This window comes from Rana temporaria, chromosome 5 (genome assembly GCF_905171775.1).
Source record: "Rana temporaria chromosome 5, aRanTem1.1, whole genome shotgun sequence".
In the NCBI taxonomy this organism is placed as follows: domain Eukaryota; kingdom Metazoa; phylum Chordata; class Amphibia; order Anura; family Ranidae; genus Rana; species Rana temporaria.
This window is the reverse complement of record NC_053493.1, coordinates 395760871-395787680: the sequence shown is the minus strand read 5'-3', so window position 1 is coordinate 395787680 and position 26810 is coordinate 395760871. Positions and strand designations below refer to the sequence as shown.

General features: G+C 47.8%; 1 long non-coding RNA gene across 1 annotated transcript in view; it reads right to left on the bottom strand.

The window, feature by feature from the left end:
* LOC120941526 overlaps positions 1–26561 on the bottom strand; it is an 82772-nt gene extending 56211 nt beyond the window's left edge. Inside the window, exon 1 of the long non-coding RNA XR_005749557.1 lies at positions 26278–26561. This is a non-coding gene — a long non-coding RNA (uncharacterized LOC120941526). The remainder of the gene's footprint in view (positions 1–26277) is intronic.
* Positions 26562–26810: the final 249 nt, after the last annotated feature.

The window sequence follows — 26810 nt, the reverse complement described above, 5'->3', positions numbered from 1 at the left end:
TTATAGCCGCTCCGTCGCGATCGCTCCCCGGAGCTGAAGAACGGGGAGAGCCGTATGTAAACACGGCTTCCCCGTGCTTCACTGTGGCGGCTGCATCGATCGAGTGATCCCTTTTATAGGGAGACACGATCGATGACGTCAGTCCTACAGCCACACCTCCCTACAGTTGTAAACACACACTAGGTGAACCCTAACTCCTACAGCGCCCCCTGTGGTTAACTCCCAAACTGCAACTGTCATTTTCACAATAAACAATGCAATTCAAATGCATTTTTTGCTGTGAAAATGACAATGGTCCCAAAAATGTGTCAAAATTGTCCGAAGTGTCCGCCATAATGGTGCAGTCACGAAAAAAATCGCCGATCGCCGCCAATAGTAGTAAAAAAATTTTTTTTTATAAAAATGCAATAATACTATCCCCTATTTTGTAAACGCTATAAATTTTGCGCAAACCAACCGATAAACGCTTATTGCGATTTTTTTTACCAAAAATAGGTAGAAGAATACGTATCGGCCTAAACTGAGGAAAAAAAAAATGTATATATGTTTTTTGGGGATATTTATTACAGCAAAAAGTAAAAAATATTGAATTTTTTTCAAAATTGTCGCTCTATTTTTGTTTATAGCGCAAAAAAATAAAAACCGCAGAGGTGATCAAATACCACCAAAAGAAAGCTCCATTTGTGGGGGAAAAAGGACGCCAATTTTGTTTGGGAGCCACGTCGCACAAGCGCGCAATTGTCTGTTAAAGCGACGCAGTGCCGAATTGTAAAAACGCCTTTGGGCATTTAGCAGCATATTGGTCCGGGGCTTAAGTGGTTAATATGCTAGTTTTTGTCCTAAAAAGTGTTTGGGGACCTGAGTCCTGCCCCAGGGGACATGTATCAATGCTTTAATTTTTTAAAACGGCCGTTTTTTCGGGAGCAGTGAATTTAATAGTGGTTAAAGTGCAACAATAAAAGTGAAATATTCCTTTAAATTTCGTACCTGGGGGGGTGTGTAAAGTAAGCATGTAAAAAAACGCATGTTTCCCGTACTTAGAACTGTCCCTGCGCAAAATGAAATTCTGAAGGAAAAAAAGTCATTTAAAAAATCACTCGCGGCTATAATGAATTGTCGGCTCCTGCCAATTCTGAGCATAGTCACTCATAAAAAAAAAAAGCGTGGGGTCCCCCCAAATTCCATTACCAGGCCCTTCAGGTCTGGTATGGATATTAAAGGGAACCCCGCCGTAAAAAAAAAAAAAAAATGACGTGGGGGTTCCCCCCAAATATCCATACTAGGCCCTTCAGATCTGGTATGGATTTTAAGGGGAACTCCCCCCCTAATGTAAAAAAAAAATGGCGTGGAGTTCCTCCAAAAATCCACACCAGACCCCTTATCCAAACACGTAACCTGGCCGGCCGCAGAAAACAGGGGGGACAGAGTGCGCCCCCCCCCTCTCCTGAACCGTACCAGGCCACATGCCTTCAACATGGGGAGGGTGCTTTGGGGTCCCCCCCAAAGCACCTTGTCCCCATGTTGATGGGGACAAGGGCCTCATCCCCACAACCCTGGCCGGTGGTTTTGGGGGTCTGTAGGCGGGGGGCTTATCGAAATCTGGAAGACCCCTTTAACAAAGGAGACCCCCAGATCCTGCCCCCCCCTGTGTGAAATGGTAATGGGGTACATTGTACCTCTACCATTTCACCAAAAAAAGTGTAAAAAAAAAAAAAAAAAACACAATAGCCGGGTTTTGACAATTCCTTTATTATTGTCTTCTTTCCGCGCTTCTTCTTCTTCCATCTTCTTCTTTTCTGCTTTCATTCGGGTTTCTTCCTCCATCTGCTTCTTCTTCCTCTGCTTCTTTCTTGGGTCTTCTCGTCCGCATCTTGCACCGGCTTCTTCCTCCATCTTCTTCTCCTTCCGTCGGCCTTCTCGTACGCATCTTGCACGGCTTCTTCTTGCCCGGACGATCCGCTTGCAATTGAAGTTCCCGCTGTGCGACGCTCCTGTGAACCCGCCCCCTCTGACGACACGGGGAAAGTCATAAGAAAGTCCCCGTGTGGTACATGTGCGTCAGAGGGGGGAACTTCAATTGGAAGCGGATTGTCCGCATCTTGCACGGCTTCTTCTTCCCCAGATGATCGGCTTGCAATTGAAGTTCCCGCTGTGTGACGCTCCTGTGACTCCGCCCCCCTCTGATGCACATGTACCCCACGAGGACTTTCTTATGACTTTCCCCGTGGCGTCAGAGGGGGCGGGGTCACAGGAGCATCACACAGCGGGAACTTCAATTGCAAGCGGATCGTCCGGGCAAGATGCGGATGAGAAGGCCGACGGAAGCAGAAGAAGATAGAGGAAGAAGCCGGTGCAAGATGCGGACGAGAAGACCCAAGAAAGAAGCAGAGGAAGAAGATGGAGGAAGAAACCCGAATAAAAGCAGAAAAGATGGAAGAAGAAGAAGCACGGAAAGAAGACATTAATAAAGGAATTGTCAAAAACTGGCTAATATCTTTTTTTACATTTTTGACACTTTTTTTTGGTGAAATGGTAGAGGTACAATGTACCCCATTACCATTTCACACAGGGGGGGCTGGGATCTGGGGGTCTTCCAGATTCCGTAAAGGCCCCCGCCCGCAGACCCCACAACCACTGGCCAGGGTTGTGGGGATGAGGCCCTTGTCCCCATCAACATGGGGACAAGGTGCTTTGGGGGGGGACCAGAGGTTGTCTTTGGGAAATAGACGTATGAGTGCTGCCAGCATTGCTGCAGTGGTTGAAGGGGTGGAGGGTCAGCCTGTCAGTGCTCAGACCATACACCGCACACTGCATCAAATTGGTCTGCATGGCTGTCGTCCCAGAAGGAAGCCTCTTCTAAAGATGATGCGTAAGAAAGCCTGCAAACAGTTTGCTGAAGACAAGCTGACTAAGGACATGGATTACAGGAACCATGTCCTGTGGTCTGATGAGACCAAGATAAACTTTTTTGGTTCAGATGGTGTCAGGCGTGTGTGGCGGCAACCAGGTGAGGAGAACAAAGACATGTGTGTCTTGCCTACAGTCAAGCATGGTGGTGGGAGTGTCATAATCTGGGGCTGCATGAGTGCTTCCGGCACTGGGGAGCTACAGATCATTGAGGGAACCATGAATGCCAACATGTACTGTGACATACTGAAGCAGAGCATGATCCCCTCCCTTTAGAGACTGGGCCGCAGGGCAGTATTCTAAAATGATAACGACCCCAAACACACCTCCAAGATGACCGCTGCCTTGCTAAAGAAGCTGAGGGTAAAGGTGATGGACTGGCCAAGCATGTCTCCAGACTTAAAACATATTGAGCATCTGTGGGGCATCCTCAGACGGAAGGTGGAGGAGCGCAAGGTCTCTAACATCCACCAGCTCTGTGATGTCGTCATGGAGGAGGGGAAGAGGACTCCATGCCCAAGAGGGTTAAGGCAGTGCTGGAAAATAATGGTGACCACACAAAATATTGAGACTTTGGACCCAATTTGGACATTTCCACTTAGGGGTGTACTCACTTTTGTTGCCAGCAGTTTAGACATTAATGGCTGTGTGTTGAGTTACTTTGAGGGGACAGGAAATTTACACTGTTATACAAGCTGTACACTCACTACACAACATTGTAGCAAAGTGTTATTTCTTCAGTGTTGTCACATGAAAAGATATAATAAAATATTTACAAAAATGTGAGGGGTGTACATACCACCAGTGGCGGCTGGTGCTCAAAATTTTTGGGGGGGCGCAAACGTAAAAAATAAATAAAAATATTGCAGCCTCACTGTGCCCATCAAATGCAGCCACTGTGGCATCAATTGTCACCACTGTGCCATGCCATCAAATGCAGTCACTGTGCCATGCCATTAAACGCAGCCGCTGTGCCATGCCATCAAACGCAGCCGCTGTGCCATGCCATCAAACGCAGCCGCTGTGCCATGCCATCAAACGCAGTCACTGTGCCATGCCATCAAACAAAGTCACTGTGACATGCCATCGAACGCAGTCACTGTGCCATGCCATCAAACAAAGTCACTGTGCCATGCCATCAAACACAGTCACTGTGCCATGCCATCAAACACAGTCACTGTGCCATGCCATCAAACACAGTCACTGTGCCATGCCATCAAACACAGTCACTGTGCCATGCCAAACGCAGTCACTGTGCCATGCCAAACGCAGTCACTGTGCCATGCCAAACGCAGTCACTGTGCCATGCCATCAAACACAGTCACTGTGCCATGCCATCAAACACAGTCACTGTGCCATGCCAAACGCAGTCACTGTGCCATGCCAAACGCAGTCACTGTGCCATGCCATCAAATGCAGTCACTGTGCCATGCCATCAAACGCAGCCACTGTGCCATCAATTGTCACCACTGTGCCATGCCATCAAACGCAGCCACGGTGCCCCTCAATTGTCGCCACTGTGCCCCTCAATTGTTGCCACTGTGCCAATTGTCATTACTATGCCCCTCAATTGTCGCCACTGTGCCAATTGTCACCACTGTGCCCTTTAATTGTCGCCACTGTGCCCATTGTCACTACTGTGCCCATTGATGCCACTGTGCCCATTGATGCCACTGTGCATGTCACTGTGCCCTTTAATTGTTGCCACTGTGCCCATTGTCACTACTGTGCCCATTGATGCCACTGTGCCCATTGATGCCACTGTGCATGTCACTGTGCCCTTTAATTGTTGCCACTGTGCCCATTGTCACTACTGTGCCCATTGATGCCACTGTGCATGTCACTGTGCCCTTTAATTGTTGCCACTGTGCCCATTGTCACTACTGTGCCCATTGATGCCACTGTGCATGTCACTGTGCCCTTTAATTGTTGCCACTGTGCCCATAGTCACTACTGTGCCCATTGTTGCCGCTGTGCCCTGTGAAATGCACTTACCTTAATCCTTCGATGTCCCTCGATGTCTTCTTCTCCTGTCTTGGTGACGCTTCAGCCAATCAGGTTACCGATAACCAGAATCGGCGAACCTGATTGACTGAGACGGCCGTCAGTCTTATCCAAGGAATGCACCCCGTACGTTCCCTGGATAAGACATCCGGGAAGAGGAGGGCTGTACACAGAAAGCCTATCAGAGCCGCTGGCTCTGATAGGCACTTCCGCACAGCCAACCAACTGCCGTTATTCAGGTGGTCAGCGCTCAATGTCCGGCCACCTTGAATAGACCAGCGGCAGCTGGCAATAATAACATACATTCATGCAATGCATGAATGTATGTTATTTTCAGTGGCGGTGCGGAGCCAGAGGGGGCGGCGCTCCAGCGCCCTCTATGGACGGACCGCCGCTGCATACCCCTGACTGCTGCTATCTATAGGCAGTGTTGTATTTTGGTATAGGGGGGTTGGGTGTTTGGCAGTAAAACCATGGTTTAGCTGCCTGTTTTTACTGTCCCCCTGGCCATCCGTGTTAAATAGCCCTTGTGGGGGAGGAGGACATTGCAATGAAATGTGTGACTCTACAAGCTATGAATCCAAGCTCCCACACGTCTGGCCATTTCTCCCAAACCTGTCTAAGTCCCTCATTAGTTGGAAATGTTGGCAAGTACGGCTTCATGGCAACCCACAAATATGTGGAAAAAAGCGGGTGAGGTCAGAACTGTGAAAAACAGGAAAGAGAGGTCACTAGATGTCGTTGGAAAAAGAAGAACACCGGCAATACGTTCTAGATTTTATGACCAAATATTCGACTGACTGCTAAAGTAAAAGTGGAAAAGCAGATTAGTAATTAGGAAGACCCAACATCGAAATATCAGACTCAGATCCAGTATATGAGGAGATCTGCAAATCCTGCAATATATTCACAGCTGACGTCCAAGTAGACACAGCAAATCTCTATTTAAAGCGGGGGTTCACCCTATCGACGGGAAAAAAAATTTTTTTTTTTCTTTTACCTTTAAATCAGGCATTGTAGCGCGAGCTACAGTATGCCTGTCCCGAATTTTTTCCCCCCATACTCACCTTGTAGTCGTCCATCGAAGATACCGGGGAATGGGCGTGCCTCTGGAGACGGAGGATGATTGACGGCCGGCTCTGGCGCGTCACGCTTCTCCGGAAATAGCCGAAATAGGCTTGGTCTTCACGACGCGTGCGCATAGCCTGTGCGCACGCGACGTGAAGAGCCGAGACCTACTCCGGCTGTCTTCGGGGAGAGTGACGTGCCAGGGCCGGCCGTCAATCATCCTCCCTCTCCATAGGCACGCCCATTCCCCGCGGGAGCCGAAATCTACGATGGACGACTACGAGGTGAGTACGGGGTTAAAAAAATCGGGACAGGCATACTGTAGCTCGCGCTACAATGCCTGTCTCGATGGTAACATCAAGTACGAGAGGGTGAACTACCGCTTTAATCCAGTTAAGTCTTCATTAGAAGATGAAAAATGTATTTGGTTCATAATTATTGAAATGTATCCTCATGTCAACCTCCTGTGATATCAAACACTTAAGTCAATATAGCATTGTCCGTGTGGTAGGGTGACCACATGTCCCGGATTGCCCGGGACAGTCCCGCATTTTGCAGGTCTGTCCCGGGTGCCTTCATGCCAGGACAATACAGTGTCCCGGAATGAAACTGACACAACCACCCCCCGGGGCCAATCTGGTGGCCCAAAAAAAGACCGCCACATCACCGCTTTACTCACTGACAGTACTTGTGCCTGGAGGAGCACAATCCCCGCCCCCTGCTTGTGATTGGAGAAATCCCGCCTCTTGTGTCCAATCACTGTGCTGTGATTCGTTACAGCACAAGCTGATTTTTGGGAAGGGGGGGTGTCCCTGAATGGTAGTTTGGAAATGTGGTCACCCTACCGTGCGGTCATTGCATACAAGAGGGGAGAGCAGAAAGAGAGGCACGGAGATTAACGGAGGTATGAGCGGAGGGCCGGCATGACGGGGTTAACGGGGCTTGGCACAGGTAGTCAAGCATAGGGGGAAGGCCAGGAGGCAGGTCTGTCAGTGGGAGTCATGCGGCGTACACACGGTCGTTTTTCGGCATGAAAAAAAACGACGTTTTTAAAAACGTCATTTAAAATGATCGTGTGTGGGCTTCACATCATTTTTCGGGTTGTAAAAAATGATCGTGTGTGGGCTAAAACGACGTTTTAAACCCGCGCATGCCCAGAAGCGAGTTATGAGACGGGAGCGCTCGTTCAGGTAAAACTACCATTCAGAGTAAGCAAATTCTTCACGCTGTAACAGACAGAAAAGCGCAAATCGTCTTTTACTAACACGGAATCAGCTAAAAGCAGCCCAAAGACGAATAGAACTTTCTCTTTAGAGTCCCGTCGTACGTGTTCTACGTCACCGCGCTTTGTTCATCATTTTTCAAAAACGATGGTGTGTGGGCAACATCGTTTTTAATGATGAAGTTGGAAAAACGTTGTTTTTTGGACATGCTGAAAAACGTCATTTTTTTTCATGCCGAAAAACGACCGTGTGTACACGGCATTAGAGTGGGGTGGTTTCGCAACTGGAGGTCTGAGAAGCGACTAGCAGGTACAGTTCTGGTTTTAGGCCTATGGGACCTTATGCTCCATTTTAGGGAATAACTGGATGTTATGTTTAAAAAGGTTATCATGTTAATTATTCAATATTTATATTTTGGTTAATAAAATGGCTGTTATGGCCATTTTACTCCAATTCGGTGTTGTGTGGTCCTTAGAGGGAGGGATGGGATTGTTGGTTCAGCAGGTAACAAGTCATTCTTAATACCATAGTCATGTTGACTTGTTCTTCAAGACATACGAAGTGTGTCTAAAAAGTTTGGTGAATAGTCCGATAACTCAACATGGGCCAGGTGCACGCACATGGCTATCCAGCGACACGTTGAGAAGCGTGGAGTACACGTGACCATCAAGGTAAGTCCGCTGCAGGCAGTCAAACGTAGTCAATGTGAGAGGTAGGGTCACCGTGCAATGGAGCAACAAGTGAACATCAAGTTTTGCTAAAAATTGGAGAAAAAACGGCGACAGAGACGCATGAAATGTTAGTGCAAGTGTATGGGACGGAAGCCGCGAGCAGAAAATGTGTTTACGGTTTAAATGCTTTTGCGACGGGAAGGAAACGATTGAGGATGAGCCACATTCGAGTCGGCTGTCGACCAGCAGAACCCCAGACATGATCAAGCAAGTGTGACAAATGCTGGCACGAGGTTGGCTCCCCAACAGTTATAGTCACTCTATGATTGATGGCGGAGGAATTGGGCATTAGCAAATGGTGCGAACCATCGTCCGTGAAGATTTGGGTAAGTGGAAGATCTGTTACCGGTTTGAGCTGACAAATGAACAGAAAGTAAAACAGATGGAAGCCTTACCATGAGTGACCAGGACACCGGCGGCTGGTGAAGTTTAAGGATGGGGGCGCCAGACCCTGCCCTTCCTTTTTGACCCCTCCCATTTCTCACAAGCCCCACCTCCTATAGAATCCACCCACTCCACCCCCTGTATTGCACTTGCTTCTACCTATAGTGTCAGGAGTATACAGCTCAGCATCACAGGACAGAGTATACAGCCCCAGAATCACAGGACAGAGTACACAGCCCCAGCATCACAGGACAGGAGTATATAGCCCCGGCATGACAGGACAGGAGTATACAGCCCCAGCATCACAGGGCAGAGTATACACACCAGCATCACAGGACAGAGTATACAGCCCCAGCATCACAGGACAGGGTATACAGCCCCAGCATCACAGGACATGGTATACAGCCCCAGCATCACAGGACATGGTATACAGCCCCAGCATCACAGGACAGAGTATACAGCCCCAGCATCACAGGACAGAGTATACAGCCCCAGCATCACAGGAGAGAGTATACAGCTCAGTATCACAGGACAGAGTATACAGCCCCAGCATCACAGGACAGAGTATACAGCCCCAGCATCACAGGAGAGAGTATACAGCCCCAGCATCACAGGACAGAGTATACAGCTCAGTATCACAGGACAAAGTATACAGCCCCAGCATCACAGGACAGAGTATACAGCCCCAGCAACACAGGACAGAGTATACAGCCCCAGCATCACAGGACAAAGTATACAGCCCCAGCATCACAGGACAAAGTATACAGCCCCAGCATCACAGGACAGAGTATACAGCCCCAGCAACACAGGACAGAGTATACAGCTCAGCATCACAGGACAGAGTATACAGCCCCAGCATCACAGGACAGAGTATACAGCTCAGCATCACAGGACAGAGTATACAGCTCAGCATCACAGATAGGGTATATAGATCAGCATTAGAGATAGGGTATATAGATCAGCATCACATATAGGGTACATAGATCAGCATTACAGATAGGGTATAGAGGACTGACAGCACTTCCCATCTCCCCCTTCCCCCACCCAAAAACCCCACCATAGGACTCCATGCACCCGGCATCCTGGGCTAGGTGCATGGATAGGGAGGCGGCGGCAGGGATAGGGGGGTGGCGCACTTGCGCCCACAATGGACAGGTCGCCACCAGGATCCATCTTTTTTATGAACCATTGTCACAGGGGATAAGACCTGTGCACACAATTTTGGTTTAGAGCGACATATCTGTTCTCAATCATCTACCATACTTCCCTGCGGGAATTCTCTTTCCCCGTCTGAAGAGCATCATGAAAAGGATGTGGCGGCAATCCAAGAATGTGACAGCGGTTCTGCGATCGATTCCTAAAGAGGCCTTTGCTGCCATTTTCCAGAAGGATGGTGATTATTTTGGGCCAATAAAGGTAATTTCTTTGTATCTGCTGCTTTGTTTGTTTTCTGATACCATTCACCAAACTTTTTAGACACACCTCGTAAAGACAACATTATTGGGACTTTTTAGGTGCATGTTACCATAACATTTATAGATTAAAATGTAATCCTATTTGAACATAAAACCAATATCATAAGAACAAGCACGGCTAAAGGAGCTGAAAAATATTCTACACCTCCTGATTGAGTTTCACATATTTTACAGTAAAGTCATCCAAACTCTTATATACATATACCTATATACATATATTTGTTGTTATCCTTTACTAAAGGGATAAGTACCGATACTTTTCAACATGTTTTATCAACCAAAGTCTACTTCTTCAGGAAAACATGCAAGGATTAGTACATTCTTCATTCTTCTCAAGACCTCCTGCTCTCTAGCTCTCTCATCACCTCCTCTCATGCTCGTCTCCAGGACTTTTCCAGAGCCTCTCCAAGGCTATGGAACTCCTTACCCCAATCTGTCCGTCTATCTCCTTCTCTATTGGCTTTTAGAGGATCCCTGAAAACCCTCCTCTTCAGAGAGAGAAGCCTATCCTACCCACATTTAACAACTGTACTTTAATTTTGTCCATCTGATCACCCCCCACATCTACTACCCTTTGTTCCACTTGACCCTCCCTTCTAGACTGTAAGCTCTAACGAGCAGGGCCCTCTGATTCCTCCTGTATTGAATTGTATTGTAACTGTACTGTCTTCCCTGATGTTGTAAAGCGCTGCGCAAACTGTTGGCGCTATATAAATCCTGTATAATAATAATAATAATAATTTATAAATATTTACCAGCCAAACATACTTGAATCAGCTCAAAACTGTTAAAAAAAACATCAAAATCCAAAAATTGTGCATTGCCACAAGGTTTGTTTTTGGGTATCATGGTCAGGGGTCAGGCTCGAAGACCAGTAAGATAGGAATACAAGCAGGTCATCCTGGCAGATAATGTGGGTTTGCCCGGGGGGCGGGGGTCTAAGCACTAACCGATGTTCACCAGAGATCCTGATGATGGAGCTGGGTTATGCTGTGTGTTAGTACCAGGTCACGGTCCTCAGAATCGCCCTACCAGGAGGTGAGCAAGCTGGGGTCCAGTATCAGATATAGCAGGTAGGTATCAAGCAGAAGTGTAGTCTGTAAACAGGTCAAAAATCAATAACGAGTAGTTGCAATTTGGGATCAAGTGGAAGCGTAGTCAATGAACAAGCCAAAGGTCGGTAACAAGCGGTAGTGAAGATATGGATGGCAGCAGGAGTGACAAGAGCAAGATATTAGCTGGACAGAACACATTAATCTGGCAAACAGAACGTGTAAATGTATGGTTTAAATGGGCAGTTCATAGAAGGAGCAAAGGGTTCAAGGTTCACCAGAAACACAAGACAAGACAAGGTTGTCTAAGGAATCAGGCAGGGAGCTATTCAGTATATCAGTTGGCTCAGTAAGAAGAGATATTGCCAGACACAGCAGAGGTTGCAGGTTCCGATCCAGGTCCTAACAGTCGGACCCTGGGGTGCCAATCAGGAGGAGCCACCCCCAGGGAACCGTACTGTCCAAGTACCCTCGAAAGCTTAGAGAGGTTTCACTTTATGAATAGAATGGCCTTAAAGTATAACTAAAGGCAACACTTTTTTTGAAGTTGTGGATAGAATAGAGAAGGATTAGAACACCTGTCAGTTTTTTTATTGAAGTCTGTGCCCCCATAAAGGAGATACCACCTATCTAGTTGTCCTGTTTACCAATATCATTGAAAGTGAAAGTAAAAGAAATTCCCAAATTTTGTTTTTTTCCCAGAAAAGTATTAGAGGGGAAATCTTCTAATGGGACATGGGCGTCCGCCCCATAGGGCAAGGGGGGTCGTTTGCCCCCCCCCCCTGAAATTGCCAGGGTGAGCCAGGAGCAGGGCCGAACTGGCCCTGGGGACAATTTAAGCGGTGACTGCAGCGCTCCCCTCCCCTCTAGTTGTCCCTTATTAAGAGTGCCTGTCCCTTTTCTGGAATCAAATCCATTTGTCTCTCATTCCGAAAGGTTCCTCTTTTGGACCTGAAATAAATATACTGTCAATATAGTGTAGTGTTTCAGTCAAGGGAAAGAGGTGCTGTGTAATGTAAAGGGGTCCAGTGATGCAGGGTGCTGTGTAATGTAAAGGGGTCCAGTGATGCAGGGTACTGTGTAATGTAAAGGGGGCCAGAGCTGTGGGGTGCTGTGTAATGTAAAGGGGACCAGTGATGCAGGGTGCTGTGTAATGTAAAGGGGACCAGTGATGCAGGGTGCTGTGTAATGTAAAAGGGGGTCCGAGCTGTGGGGTGCTGTGTAATGTAAAGGGGGCCAGTGATGCAGGGTGCTGTGTAATGTAAAGGGGGCCAGTGATGCAGGGTACTGTGTAATGTAAAGGGGGCCAGAGCTGTGGGGTGCTGTGTAATGTAAAGGGGGCCAGTGATGCAGGGTGCTGTGTAATGTAAAGGGGGTCAGAGCTGTGGGGTGCTGTGTAATGTAAAGGGGGCCAGTGATGCAGGGTGCTGTGTAATGTAAAGGGGGCCAGTGATGCAGGGTACTGTGTAATGTAAAGGGGGTCAGAGCTGTGGGGTGCTGTGTAATGTAAAGGGGGCCAGTGATGCAGGGTGCTGTGTAATGTAAAGGGGGCCAGTGATGCAGGGTACTGTGTAATGTAAAGGGGGCCAGAGCTGTGGGGTGCTGTGTAATGTAAAGGGGGCCAGTGATGCAGGGTGCTGTGTAATGTAAAGGGGGCCAGTGATGCAGGGTGCTGTGTAATGTAAAGGGGGTCAGAGCTGTGGGGTGCTGTGTAATGTAAAGGGGGCCAGTGATGCGGGGTGCTGTGTAATGTAAAGGGGGCCAGTGATGCAGGGTGTTGTGTAATGTAAAGGGGGTCAGAGCTGTGGGGTGCTGTGTAATGTAAAGGGGGCCAGTGATGCGGGGTGCTTTGTAATGTAAAGGGGGCCAGTGATGCAGGGTGCTTTGTAATGTAATGTAAAGGGGGCCAGTGATGCAGGGTGCTGTGTAATGTAAAGGGGGTCAGAGCTGTGGGGGGCTGTGTAATGTAAAGGGGGCCAGTGATGCAGGGTGCTGTGTAATGTAAAGGGGGCCAGTAATGCAGGGTGCTGTGTAATGTAAAGGGGTCCCGAGGTTTAGTTGTGGAGAGGGGGTACACAGTAGTGACAAAGAGATGTTGAAAGATGCAGGGGACACAGTGGGGTGTTTTTACATTTTAACGTGGGGGGGGGGGCTTTTAACCCCCCGCTAGCGGTCTAAGAAAGGGTAAAATGTGACTGTGTATCGCCGCTGCCAAAGCGCCCCCCTCTGAAAAAATTTCAGCGGATGCCTATGTAATGGTATACTAGTTCTGGTGACCTGGGGGACCCCAAGGAATTCCTTTTATTTGAAGGGATTTCCTCGCACTTCCTGTTTTGTATATGGGACAGGAAGTGAAGGGAAATCTCCCCAACAGTTATAACCCTACCTTACTCTATCCATAATGAGTTAAGCTTATGATGTAGGGCAGGGGTGTCAAACTCAATTTCATTGTGGGCCGTATTAGCATTATGATTTCCCTCAAAAGAGCCGGTTGTATCTGTAAGATTAGATGTCCAGCGCATCCCCTCCCCTTCACCCCACCATCAGAAGTTGAGTCCCTTACTCTCCCTTACATCACAGTGCACCCCCCCTTTCCTTATGATGATGCTGGGAAGAAGCTGGATGCATTGCTTGAAAGCAGAAAGTAGGGGTCTGGAGGAGGACCAGAGGAGGGCTGGAGCTCTCCTGCAGTTGCAGGAGAGGTGCGAGGGCCACATGACATGGCCTGGAGGGCCGGACTCGGCCTGCAGGCCTTGTGTTTGACACCTGTGATGTATGATATACAGTGATGAAAATAAGTATTTGAACACCCTGCTATTTTGCAAGTTCTCCCACTTGGAAATCATGGAGGGGTCTGAAATTGTTATCGTAGGTGCATGTCCACTGTGAGAGACATAATAAAAAAAAAAATCCAGAAATCACAATGTATGATTTTTTTAACTATTTATTTGTATGATACAGCTGCAAATAAGTATTTGAACACCTGAGAAAATCAATGTTAATATTTGGTACAGTAGCCTTTGTTTGCAATTACAGAGGTCAAACGTTTCTTGTAGTTTTTCACCAGGTTTGCACACACTGGAGGAGGGATTTTGGCCCACTCCTCCACACAGATCTTCTCTACATCAGTCAGGTTTCTGGGCTGTCGCTGAGAAACACGGAGTTTGAGCTCCCTCCAAAGATTCTCTATTGGGTTTAGGTCTGGAGACTGGCTAGGCCACGCCAGAACCTTGATATGCTTCTTACAGAGCCACTCCTTGGTTATCCTGGCTGTGTGCTTCGGGTCATTGTCATGTTGGAAGACCCAGCCTTGACCCATCTTCAAAGCTCTAACTGAGGGAAGGAGGTTGTTGCCCAAAATCTCACAATACATGGCCCCGGTCATCCTCTCCTTAATACAGTGCAGTCACCCTGTCCCATGTGCAGAAAAACACCCCCAAAGCATGATGCTACCACCCCCATGCTTCACAGTAGGGATGGTGTTCTTGGGATGGTACTCATCATTCTTCTTCCTCCAAACACGGTTAGTGGAATTATGACCAAAAAGTTATATTTTGGTCTCATCTGACCACATGACTTTCTCCCATGACTCCTCTGGATCATCCAAATGGTCATTGGCAAACTTAAGACGGGCCTTGACATGTGCTGGTTTAAGCAGGGGAACCTTCCGTGCCATGCATGATTTCAAACCATGACGTCTTAGTGTATTACCAACAGTAACCTTGGAAACGGTGGTCCCAGCTCTTTTCAGGTCATTGACCAGCTCCTCCCGTGTAGTCCTGGGCTGATTTCTCACCTTTCTTAGGATCATTGAGACCCCACGAGGTGAGATTTTGCATGGAGCCCCAGTCCGAGGGAGATTGACAGTCATGTTTAGCTTCCATTTTCTAATGATTGCTCCAACAGTGGACCTTTTTTCCCCAAGCTGCTTGGCAATTTCCCTGTAGCCCTTTCCAGCCTTGTGGAGGTGTACAATTTTGTCTCTAGTGTCTTTGGACAGCTCTTTGGTCTTGGTCATGTTAGTAGTTGGATTCTTACTGATTGTATGGGGTGGACAGGTGTCTTTATGCAGCTAATGACCTCAAACAGGTGCATCTAATTTAGGATAATAAATGGAGTGGAGGTGGACATTTTAAAGGCAGACTAACAGGTCTTTGAGGGTCAGAATTCTAGCTGATAGACAGGTGTTCAAATACTTATTTGCAGCTGTATCATACAAATAAATAGTTAAAAAATCATAAATTGTGATTTCTGGAATTTTTTTTTTTGATTATGTCTCTCACAGTGGACATGCACCTACGATGACAATTTCAGACCCCTCCATGATTTCCAAGTGGGAGAACTTGCAAAATAGCAGGGTGTTCAAATACTTATTTTCCTCACTGTATCTGAGTGTCACAGAGCTAGACCCAAATGAACAATCCAAAGGACTTGTTGCTGGCATCTCCATATGAATTATTGTCTGTGCACATTCAATCACACCCCCTCTGTCAGGCCATTCCTCCCCCAAAAATCGACAACCTCCTCCAGCTTCCCCCCCTATGGCCATCACAGGCCTAAATCATGTACTAATTGTTCTTCACTGTCTAATCACTATAGTGAAAGGTCCAGGACCTGGCTGTGATGTGTGGAAGATCAACGTTATATTTGCCAGCACACCACAGATCATCAATGTTATTCCAATAACGGAAAGAAAGGTGCGCTGGGGTGTCTGGATCACATGACTGGCAGGACTAAGCTACAGGTCGTTTGGCAGGCAAGACAATATACAGTATCTCACAAAAGTAAGTACACCCCTCACATTTTTGTGAATATTTTATTCTATCTTTTCATGTGACAACACTGAAGAAATAACACTTTGCTAATAATGTAAAGTAGTGAGTGTACAGCTTGTATAATGGTGTAAATGTGCTGTCCCCCTCAAAATAACTCAACACACAGCCATTAATGTCTAAACCCCTGCAAACAAAAGTGAGTACACCCCTAAGAGAAAATCTTCAAATTGGGTCCAATTAGCCATTTCCCCTCCCCGATGTCATGTGACTCGTTAGTGTTACAAGGTCTCAGATGTGAATGGGGAGCAGGTGTGTTATATTTGGTGTTATCGCTCTCACTCTCTCATACTGGTCACCGTAAGTTCAACAAGGCACCTCATGGCAAAGAACTCTCTGAGGATCTGAAAAAAAGATTTGTTGCTTGGTCTAGGCCGGGGATATGCAATTAGCGGACCTCCAGCTGTTGCAGAACTACAAGTCCCATAAGGCATAGCAAGACTGACAGCCACAAGCATGACACCCAGAGGCAGAGGCATGATGGGACTTTTAGTTTTGCAACAGCTGAAGGTCCGCTAATTGCATATCCCTGGTCTAGGCTATAAGAAGATTGCCAAGACCCTGAAACTGAGCTGCAGCACGTGGCCAAGACCATACAGCTGTTTGACAGGACAGGTTCCACTCAGAACAGGCCTCGCCATGGATGACCAAAGAAGTTGAGTGCACGTGCTCAGCGTCATATCCAGAGGTTGTCTTTGGGAAATAGACGTATGAGTGCTGCCAGCATTGCTGCAGAGATTGAAGGGGTGAGGGGTCAGCCTGTCAGTGCTCAGACCATACGCTGCACACTGCATCAAATCAGTATGCGAGGATGTCATCCCAGAAGGAAGCCTCTTCTAAAGATGATGCGCAAGAAAGCCCACAAACAGTTTGCTGAAGACAAGCAGACTAAGGACATGGATTACTGGAACCATGTCCTGTGGTGTGATGAGACCAAGATAAACTTATTTGGTTCAGATGGTGTCAAGCGTGTGTGGCGGCAACCAGGTGAGGAGTACAAAGACAAGTGTGGTGGGGGAGTGTCATGGTCTGGGGCTGCATGAGTGCTGCCGACACTGGGGAGCTACAGTTCATTGAGGGAACCATGAATGCCAACATGTACTGTGACATACTGAGGCAGAGCATGATCCCCTCCATTCAGAGACTGGATAACGACCCCAAACACACCTCCTAAAGAAGCTGAGGGTAAAGGTGATGGACTGGCCAAGCATGTCTCCAGACCTAAACCCTATTGAGCATCTGTGGGACTCCTCAAACGGAAGGTGGAGAAGCGCTAGGTCTCTAACATCCACCAGCTCCGTGATGTCATAATGGAGGAGTGGAAGAGGACTCCAGTGGCAACCTGTGAAGCTCTGGTGAACTCCATGCCCAAGAGGGTTAAGGCAGTGCTGGAAAATAATGGTAGTCACACAAAATATTGACAATTTGGGCCCAATTTGGACATTTTCACTTAAGGGGTGTACTCACTTTTGTTGCCAGCGGTTTGGACATTAATGGCTGTGTGTTGAGTTATTTTGAGGGGACAGCACATTTACACTGTTATACAAGCTGTACACTCACTACACAACATTGTAGCAAAGTGTCATTTCTTCAGTGTTGTCACATGAAAAGATAGAAGAAAATATTTACAAAAATGTGAGGGGTGTACTTACTTTTGTGAGATACTGTACACATCTGAATTTCACCTGTTTGTTCAGAAGTGATTGTAGTTCAGTTTTTAGAGCCGCCAATTACTCAGTAGACCCTTGAAGAAGTGTAAAGAAACACAGGGGCAGCACCCTCAGCAGGGGAGACTCCTAAAAAATCCGGAGTGGAGTCTCCCAAGCTCAAAGAATCCACATCCATTATGATAAATGTCCAAAAGGAAAGGTTAAAAAACGGCTTACGCGTTTTGGCACCACAAAGCCTAAGGCCCCGTACACACGAGAGGATCGATCCGCTGGAATTGATCCGCGGAACGGCTCCAGCGGATAGATCCCCTGGTGTGTACGATCCAGCGGATCTGTTTCCGCAGATTTTTGTCCCCGGGGATGGATTTCCAGCGGATCAAAATTTCTTTACATGCTAAGAAATCTATCCGCTGGAATCCAGTCCAACGGATTGATCCGCTGGTCCTGTACAGACTCACCGGATCAATCCGTCCGAATCCATCCCCCGCATGCGTCCGTAATGATTCGACGCATGCGTGGATTTCCTTATATGACAGCGTCGCGCACGTCGCCGCGTCATCATCGCGGCGCCGGCACGACACGTCACCGCGGACGGAATTCGGCTGGGATTTTGATCTCATGGTTAGTACAACAATGAGATCAAAATCCCCTAGAAGATTTATCAGTGGAAACGGTTCCCCGGACAGTTTCAGCGGATAAATCCTCTCGTGTGTACCCGGCCTAAGGGATATGCTTCTTTGCAGGGAAACAATATCCAGCATATCCCCAATGACAGGACAGAGCTCTGCATTGTTTACATATGCAGAGCTCCCGTCCAGTGCGTCTCCTCGGCGAGCAGCAGGTACCAGCAGACATCCATTGGCCGGCACCTGCTGATCGGCTTCTGCTTTGACTAATCACAGCAGAAGACTGAAGGGAAGGACTGGATTTATTCTATAAAAAAGGTTCACAGCGTTATCATTAGGTACAATGGAAAACAACATGTCGGCCACAAGGGCCCAAGGCCTTAAAGCGGGGGTTCACCCTAAAAATGACTTTCTAACATTACATCCAGCTCACTCTCTACATTCACTTCACAGTATGCCGTTTGTTTTTTTGTTTTTGCTGTACATACCTCGTACAGCTATTTTCTTCCCCGGCTTCCGGGTCGGGACTCCCGCGGGAGTGGGCTTTCCTATCCAGCAGGTGATTGACGTGATGAAAAAAACGACCTCCCCCCGTCGCATAAGGAGCGTCACGAGTTGCCGAAAGAAGCCGAACGTCGGAGCGCAGGCGCCGTATAGCGCCGACTCGCCGTTCGGCTTCTTTCGGGTATTGCGGGCTCCGGCGCTGTGATTGGCCGGAGCCACGATGATGCCGCTCAAGTGAGTCATGCTGCACCTTCTCAGTGGCCGGGCAAGTCCCAGAGGATTGCAGGGAAGGAGGGGAGAGGAGGAGTCGCCTAGGCGGAAGTGGCAGCTGAGTACTGCAAAACTAGGTACCCCCCCAAAAAAAATTACATGCCATGTAAGGGGGGCGAGGTGCTTATTGGCAAAGGTATATCATTCCAAAACACCTATCTACCACCAGCATGCCAGGATCATGCGATGTGCCTAACCTTCATACAGATAAATATTACTTTATAGTAAATCCACCAGTCGAAACAAAATGGCTAATAAGTACGCACACCAGAACAACAATGGATGACAAAATATCAGTGGTACCAAAAACCTTCAGATCAGGAATGCGCTGATAACGTTTTTTTTTGTTTTTTTATTGGCGAATACGAGGACCGAAACTTGTGCTCAAGTAATCGCCAATACCGAGTACTGATACCTTTTGTGGTGCGATTTGAGCCCATACAAAATGAATGGGCTCAAATCTCACTACAAAGCATTGCATGCGATTTGAACAGAAATGCGGTGCGATGCAGTTTCCCACACCGGTCTTGTGTGAACACAGGTTGAAGTCACTATGCCAAGTCTGGCTTCACACAGGAGCGGTGGGGGAAATACCAAGACATTTGGACAGGAATCGCACCTCATTTCTGTTCAAAACGCATGCAATTCTTTGCAGTGCAATTTGAGCCCATTCACTTTGTATCGGCTCCAATCGCATTGCAAAGGTATCGGTTTTAAGGTATCGGAGCACTTGCAAGAGTACTCGTGCAAATGTTTAGTATCGGCACCAATACAGTGAGGCCCGGAGTGACAGGACAGCAAAGAAGATAATGTAGGGCCGGGCATGACTGGGGTGGTAGGATGGGCAACTAGGAGTTAATGGGGGAGGGAGGCGCTTTAGGGGAGTGGCCGTAGGTCAATGTAAGGAGAGAGGAGGAACCCTATATATAGGGGGCGCACGTGGCCGCATTGCGGGAAGGAGGACGCACAGGGAGGCAGGTTTTCCCACCCACCCTCCCCATTTTGTTGTGTGTTTGTGCATTTGTTTTCTTTTCTTTCAGGTTTGGTGAGAAGGGTTGTCATGACAGCTGTGGCAGTGTCCTTGGTCTTTGATGGTGACAGTTAACAGATGGAATGGAAATGGTGGGGGGGCTCATCGGTGGGATGGGCCCCTTCCGGGGTTATTGCAGTGGAACGGTGTCCGCTGGAATACGGTTATGGTGCACTGCGGGGTAAAAAGGGGTGTCTCCGAGCTGGAGTCGGCTGGAGGCCGGGTATGGTAATGGTACCACAGTGTGGTGGTGGAAAGAAAGGTTAATGTGGGGGTTGCTGTCAAAGACCAATTAGACAGGTGTTAATAAAGTTGTTTGGTTAAAATTGTTAATGAATAAAGTTTTGGTTATTTAAATTTATTTAAATATTTAATGTGTGTTTTTTAAATAAAAACGGCTGTTGTGGCCATTTTTACTCCAACTTCTGTGTCTCTCTCGTTAATGGGTAAAATGGAAGGGGGTTAAATAATGTGGGGGGTAAAAGAGATAAGGGAAGGTTGGGCTATCTTAGCTACACTAGTCATGGTATTGGTATCGGTGCAACCCTACTTTAGATGAGGTGGGATATGCTGGAAGACGCATACGCAGGCCACACTTCCTGTATACCAGTATGTAATAAACTTTATTTGTCCATGTGGTGTGTACACCTCACCGGGCCGCCACACTCCCCACCTGTGGTAAGATGAGGAGTCTCTAGCGGAGTGTACATTACAGTCTGTGGGCCAGATTCACAAAGAGATACGACGGTGTATCTACAGATACACCATCGTATCTCTGACGTAAACTGGTCCTATCTTTGCCTCTGATTCATAGAATCAGATACGCATAGATAGGGCTAAGATCTGACAGGTGTAACTGTGTTACACTGTCGGATCTTTTTTTCAATTTAAAAATGGCGCCGGGGGCGTTCCCGCTGATTTACGATAAATAATATGTAAATCAGCGAGATACGCAAATTCACGAACGTACGCGGACCCGACGCAGTCTTCTTACGACGTTTCCGTAGCGGCGTACCCGTCGTATACTTACCCCTGCTTTCATCAGGCGCAGCCAATGTTAAGTATAGCCGACGTTCCCGCGTCAAATTTAAATTTTTTAACGTCGTTTGCGTAAGTCCTTCTAGAATACGGATGGACGTTGTTTAAGTAAGTGTCGAAACCACTGACATCCTAGCGACGTCACTGGGAGCAATGCACGCCGGGAAATTCCCCGGACGGCGCATGCGCATTTAAATCGGCGCGGGAACGCGCCTGATTTAAATAGTACACTCCCCTAGCCGCGGAATTTGAATTCCGCCGGGGGATTTAGGATCCGCCGTCGCAAGTTTGGAGGTAAGTGGTTTGTGAATTAGCCACTTGCCTCCTAAACTTGCGGGAGCGGATCTTAATTCACGTAGAACGAGCGGATCTATAGATCCGCTGCGCTACGTGAATCTGGCCCTGTACACTTTTTTCGCAATGTAATAAAGGGTTAGTTCACCTTTACCAAAAAGCTACCTATGCAGATAAGGGGTGTTTGTAGACAAAAAAAAAAAAACCTGTGCAGCTCTGACTAAAGTTAAATAATACCCTTGCTATAGATGTAGGCATTTATATACCTCGTAAACCATGCGTGTGTACGTGGCTTAAGGGACGGTTATAACTCCTGTCAGTTTATTTTTTGCCATTTGTGTCTCATTTGGGGAGCTTTTAATTCACTTCCTGTGTCAAACAGGAAGTGAGAGGAAATCCCTTCAAATTAAGGGAATCCCCTGGGGACCCCCCAGGTTACCAGAACTTGTGTCTCCGTTGGAGGATTACTCTTCTGGGGGACAACCCAAAATTATGGATTTTCTTTTTACTTTCACTTTCAACGATAATGGTAAACAGGGAGGATGAAGCTCCCTAACGCCCCAAAAAAGTTCCTTTTCCATTTTGGCCGACAAGCTTCACGCAATGATCATTTGGCACGATTCATGCGTGAATACGCATCGTGTTTTATGTGCCATTGAAAATAACGCCACCTGAACCTGCCTTTTGTAGTGCGCTTTGAGATCGCGGGCACGATCCCAAAAGGCCTAGGTGTGAATGGAGACTTATGCCACGAACACACAATCAGGCTTTTGCCCGGCCAAAAGCACCTCGGAATTCCGACGGAATTCCATCGGAGTAAAATAGAACATGTTCTATATTTAAACTCCAATGAAATTCATCGGAATTTCCAATGGAATTTCTCCGACGGGGCATACACACGGTCGGAATTTCCGATGGAAAAAGTCTGTCTGACTTTTTCCATCGGAAAATCCGATCGTGTGTACGGGGCTTTAGTTTTACTTAAATGGGTTGTAAAGGTAAATGTTTTTTCACCTTAATGCATCCTATGCATTAAGGTGAAAAAACATCCAACGGTACCGACCCCCCCGAACCCCCGTTTTACTTACCTCACCCCTCGAAAGTCCCGCACGCGTCCTCGTAATCCTCTTCGGTTCCCATCCTGGCCCTTGATTGGCTAGGCTGGACGGATTGATAGCAGCGCAGCCATTGGCTGGCGCTGCTGTCAATCACATCCGATGACACGGCATGCCGGGGGCGGGGCCGAGTGATACAGTCGGCGGTTATGCCCGCTGCTGTATCACGGAAGCGCGCCCACAAAAGCTTTCCACCATGCGAGCTTGCATGAAGGTGGAAAGCTTTTGCGAGGAAGAGCCGAGACAGCCGCCGAGGGACCCCAGAAGACAGAATTCGGGGCCACTCTGTGCAAAACGAGCCTTTCAAGTCTTACTCTTTGGGCTCCGGCTACTACCGGGTGGGGAGCGGAGGAAGATCACTCCGCCAGGGAAGGCAAGGAGATAGGCAGGCGGGCGGCTGGCCGGGACTTGAGCCAAGGCAGAAGAACATGCGAGTGGAGCTGGATGGGCATGCACCCGAAACTGAAGAAATATTCCCTCCACTCCGACCAGCATATGATGATCAGAAAGGGGTACAGATAACGGGGAAAAAATACTCCCTCCTAAGCTAGTAGGAGTGGTGGAGTGGAGGGGTGTAATTCAGATGTTTTTTTATTAATTCTGCAGTGATGGTTTTTGAAATTGCTCCAGCCCCTGTTCAAATCCAATCCGGGGACAAGACCCGGGGACAGACTTGGCCCGGTGACAGTGTCCTCAATCTGGGGACTGTCCCCGGAAACCGGGGATGTCTGGTCACCCTATGGTGTGTGGCCTATGTTTGCACTGTGGCCCACCGATTGTGGATGGAGCGAGCCCCAGAATCAGCTTTGCACCCATAAATTGTTCACACAGCCGAGGCAGAGTTAAGGGGATGCAACCAAAACCTGAAAAGGCTATGCTGAAACTTTTAGTTCCTCAGGTGCTGCTATAGGCTGGCTATGTTGTGTACAAAGAAACTAATGTCGGTATATGTGGTGTGTGGCCTACATTGTATTGTGTCCTACAGAATCCTAACAGGCAGGGCCGGCCCTATGATGGGACCGGGTGGTACCATGGGTACCAGGCAGCACTTTTAGGGGGGCGGCATACTGACGCCCGCCAGCCAGCCTGTTCCGCCTGCTCCGCTGCATGTGAGGAGCGCTGCGCCGGGCTGCCTGTGAGGACACTCGCAGAGGGGGGGGGGGGAAGCAGTCAGCGAGTGAGCGGGCAGGCGCCACTGCCTGTGAGGAGCCCGGCGCCGCTGCTGTTAGTGGTGACAGGAGCGGGCGGGCAGAACATTTCTATATACATGTATAGAGCCATGACACGTCCTGTTACACTCCTATACACATGTATAGAGCCCTGACAGGTCCTTTTATACATGTATAGAGCCATGACAGGTCCTCTTTATACTGCTTTATACATGTATAGAGCCATGACAGGTCCTCTTTATACATGTATAGAGCCATGACAGGTCCTCTTTATACATGTATAGAGCCATGACAGGTCCTCTTTATACTGCTTTATACATGTATAGAGCCATGACAGGTCCTCTTTATACATGTATAGAGCCATGACAGGTCCTCTTTATACATGTATAGAGCTATGACAGGTCCTCTTTATACTCCTTTATACATGTATAGAGCCATGACAGGTCCTCTTTATACTCCTATACATGTATAGAGCCATGACGGGTCCCCTTTAGTTATCATGATATAAAATAATGAATGTGGGGGCCTTTTGGTGTGCGTGATTTATTTTTTTCGGGGGGGGGGGGGGGGTCAGCATTTAATTCTTGGTCCTAGGCAGCACAATGTCTTGGGCCGGTGATCTGCCGTGCTGGTTCCAGGTATCATGGAAGTTCCAGCGCATGCGCGAACTGATGCGCTGAGATGGTTCCAGCTATCGGGAAAGTTCCTTCAAGCACTGCGCAGGTGCAAACTTGCTGACGGAAATCCCCGAACGGCAGCCGGCATCTAGGGCGACGTGGATTTTGAGGTAAGTGGCCAGTCGGCCTCACGTCCTCGCTGCGCTCGGACGGCTCGCTCCGCTCGCTCGGCCTCCTGGCTCTTTTTTTAACATCCTCCAATCCACGGGGATGTTAAAGAATGAGCCTGGATGCCGGGCGAGGTTCAGAGATTTCCGTCGGGAAGTTTGCGCCTGCGCAGTCAGTGAAGGAACTTCCCCCATAGGGGAACATTGAGGACAAGTCACCGGCACTGCTGACAGGTCAATCCCTGAGCAAACTTTGCACCTCTAACTTGTTCCCACTGCCGTGGCAGCCTTTAGGCGATGCAACCAAAACTTGAAAAGGCTATGCTGGAACTTTTAGTTCCTCGCTACTGCTACAGGCTGGCTATGTTATGTACAGAGAAACCATAAATGTCGGTATACTTGGTATGCGGCCCACATTGTATTGTGTCCTACAGATTCTGAATTGGAGTAGATTTGAGCCTCGAGCTCGTTTACACCGCCTTTGCGTGCTTACGGTGCAACCAAAACCTAAAAAAAAAAGACGATGCTGGAACTTTTAGTTCCTCTTGTGCTTTTAAAGGCCAGCTATGTACAGAGATTTAGCTCTGTTTAAACTACAGAACGGAATCATGACCCACTCCTTGTGTCCCTGACAAAACCACAAGGCATTACCAGTAAGTAAAGTATATGTATATGCTTAAGTCTGACATGCAAGGAACTACAATTCCCAGCATGCCAGTGCTGGCTTTCTTGTACTGTACAGCTCTTTCCAAAAAACGCTATAACAGCCGCATCAGTAAAGAGACCGGTCAAGAGAAAATGGCTGCCAAAGAAAGCATGCCAAAGCCACGAGGTGCCAACAGTCGTCCAAATGCCAGAATTCTTCAGCCCTGGCAGCCTGCGGCCTACACTGGCCAAGGAACTACAAGTTCCAAGATGTCTGCCAACACAAACTGGGACTTGTAGTTCTTCGACTGCTGCTGCAGATCGGTCGGTGTTCCTAAAGATTTTTTTTTTTTAGCTTTTATCACGCCACATTCTCAGACTTGACCCGATGCCAGCTTGCCTCCTGCAAGACGATGATTCCTACCAATGCACAATCCTTTTTCTTTCCAGCTCTCTAGGCCAGCCATGTGCTTCCCAAGGCTGAAAATAGATGCAGCCAGGCCTTGCGCTTTTTCAGACGGAATGTCACCCCCCCCCCCCCCCAGACTATCGAAAAAGAAACGATTCAATGCCAGCCATGCCACCTCATCTGTGCCCACTCTTCGTCCAAGTAATAAAAGACGCCTTTGAATTCTGTAGGCAAACAACTGGCAACAAAATGTGTCTTTTTCTGAGTTTTGATAGATCAGGATCATATTAAAGTATATTTTATATGACACGATGCATTGAAAACCCTTGCAGCCCTGGAATGGTCGTACGACCACGACTCGATTACAGGCCTGAATATGGGCCAAATCCAAATTCCTGGTAAAATAACTTAAATATAAACACAGATATAAGATTTTAGAACATGGTAAAGCATTTTTTGTTTATCGCGTCACATTATAAGGTGAACCGGTGGATGAAGCGTACAGCACAAGTACAGCACAAAGTACCAAGCTCGATTTTTCATTGCCATGTGCTTTGGCAATAACGTTTGCAGCCTAGACACCCTAATAACCCCCAAACTCCTCCAAAACCCTACGATATCCAACCGAAATCATACCTTCCCCGTGTAAACAAACATGCTGCTTCTTTTTGTTTCATTATCGATCATCACTGATCTGTCGACAGTGAAAGGCACACAAAAATGGCAGCCTCGAGGGGGATGTTGAAAGAGGCACGTTCTCTGCAAGGGTTAAAAATAAACACAAATCCATATAAAAATAACAAACGTAAACTAGGCCACGACTTAGAGGGGAGGGTGAGCACACATGCCTCAGAATCTTGCTATAAAAACCCTACAAAAAGCAGATTTTACGGTAACAGAGCGACCGAGTTTTTGACTTTTGCGTCGAAACGCAACGCGGATCGCGTCTGCAAAAAGAACGATTTATGCGGTTCCTAGTGCAATCACTACCTAGAAAGTCAGCGATTTTGATTAAAGAAGAAATAAGCTTAAAAGATCGATACTTACGAGTCGGGGCGCTCTTCGTTCCGGTGGGTCGTACAGCATCGTATAATCCATGGGGGGGGGGGGAGTAAACCGAAATAATAAGTCCCCAGATGAGAAGGTTTGCCCAGCAGCTTCCATGTGCTCAAAGTAGCACGCGCTCTGCTCAGTTGAACAATCTACTGTCGGTCAGGACTGACGTCACATGCACACAGACAGGCAAACACACACACCCCCCTGACTGCCTACAGCCATACACCGCTCACTAGGAAGACAAGCTCTGGTGATGCTGCAGCACAAACATTACAGAGCCTAGCACTGGCTGATGGGGAGGGTGGCTGGTTTTGGGAAGCACAAGGTTTGTGCACAGCTGCAGATGGATTTTTTTTTTTAAGGAAGACGTTAGATCCTTTAAGACTTTTCGGAGGAGTTCGAAGACGAAAGAGCCTTGAAGGACTCCAGCTATGGACCTTACAGAGAGTATATTGAGAGACATTTATTTACTTTACAGACCAAAGTTCTCAATTTTTCGACAGTTCTGCAACCCATGCGCAAAG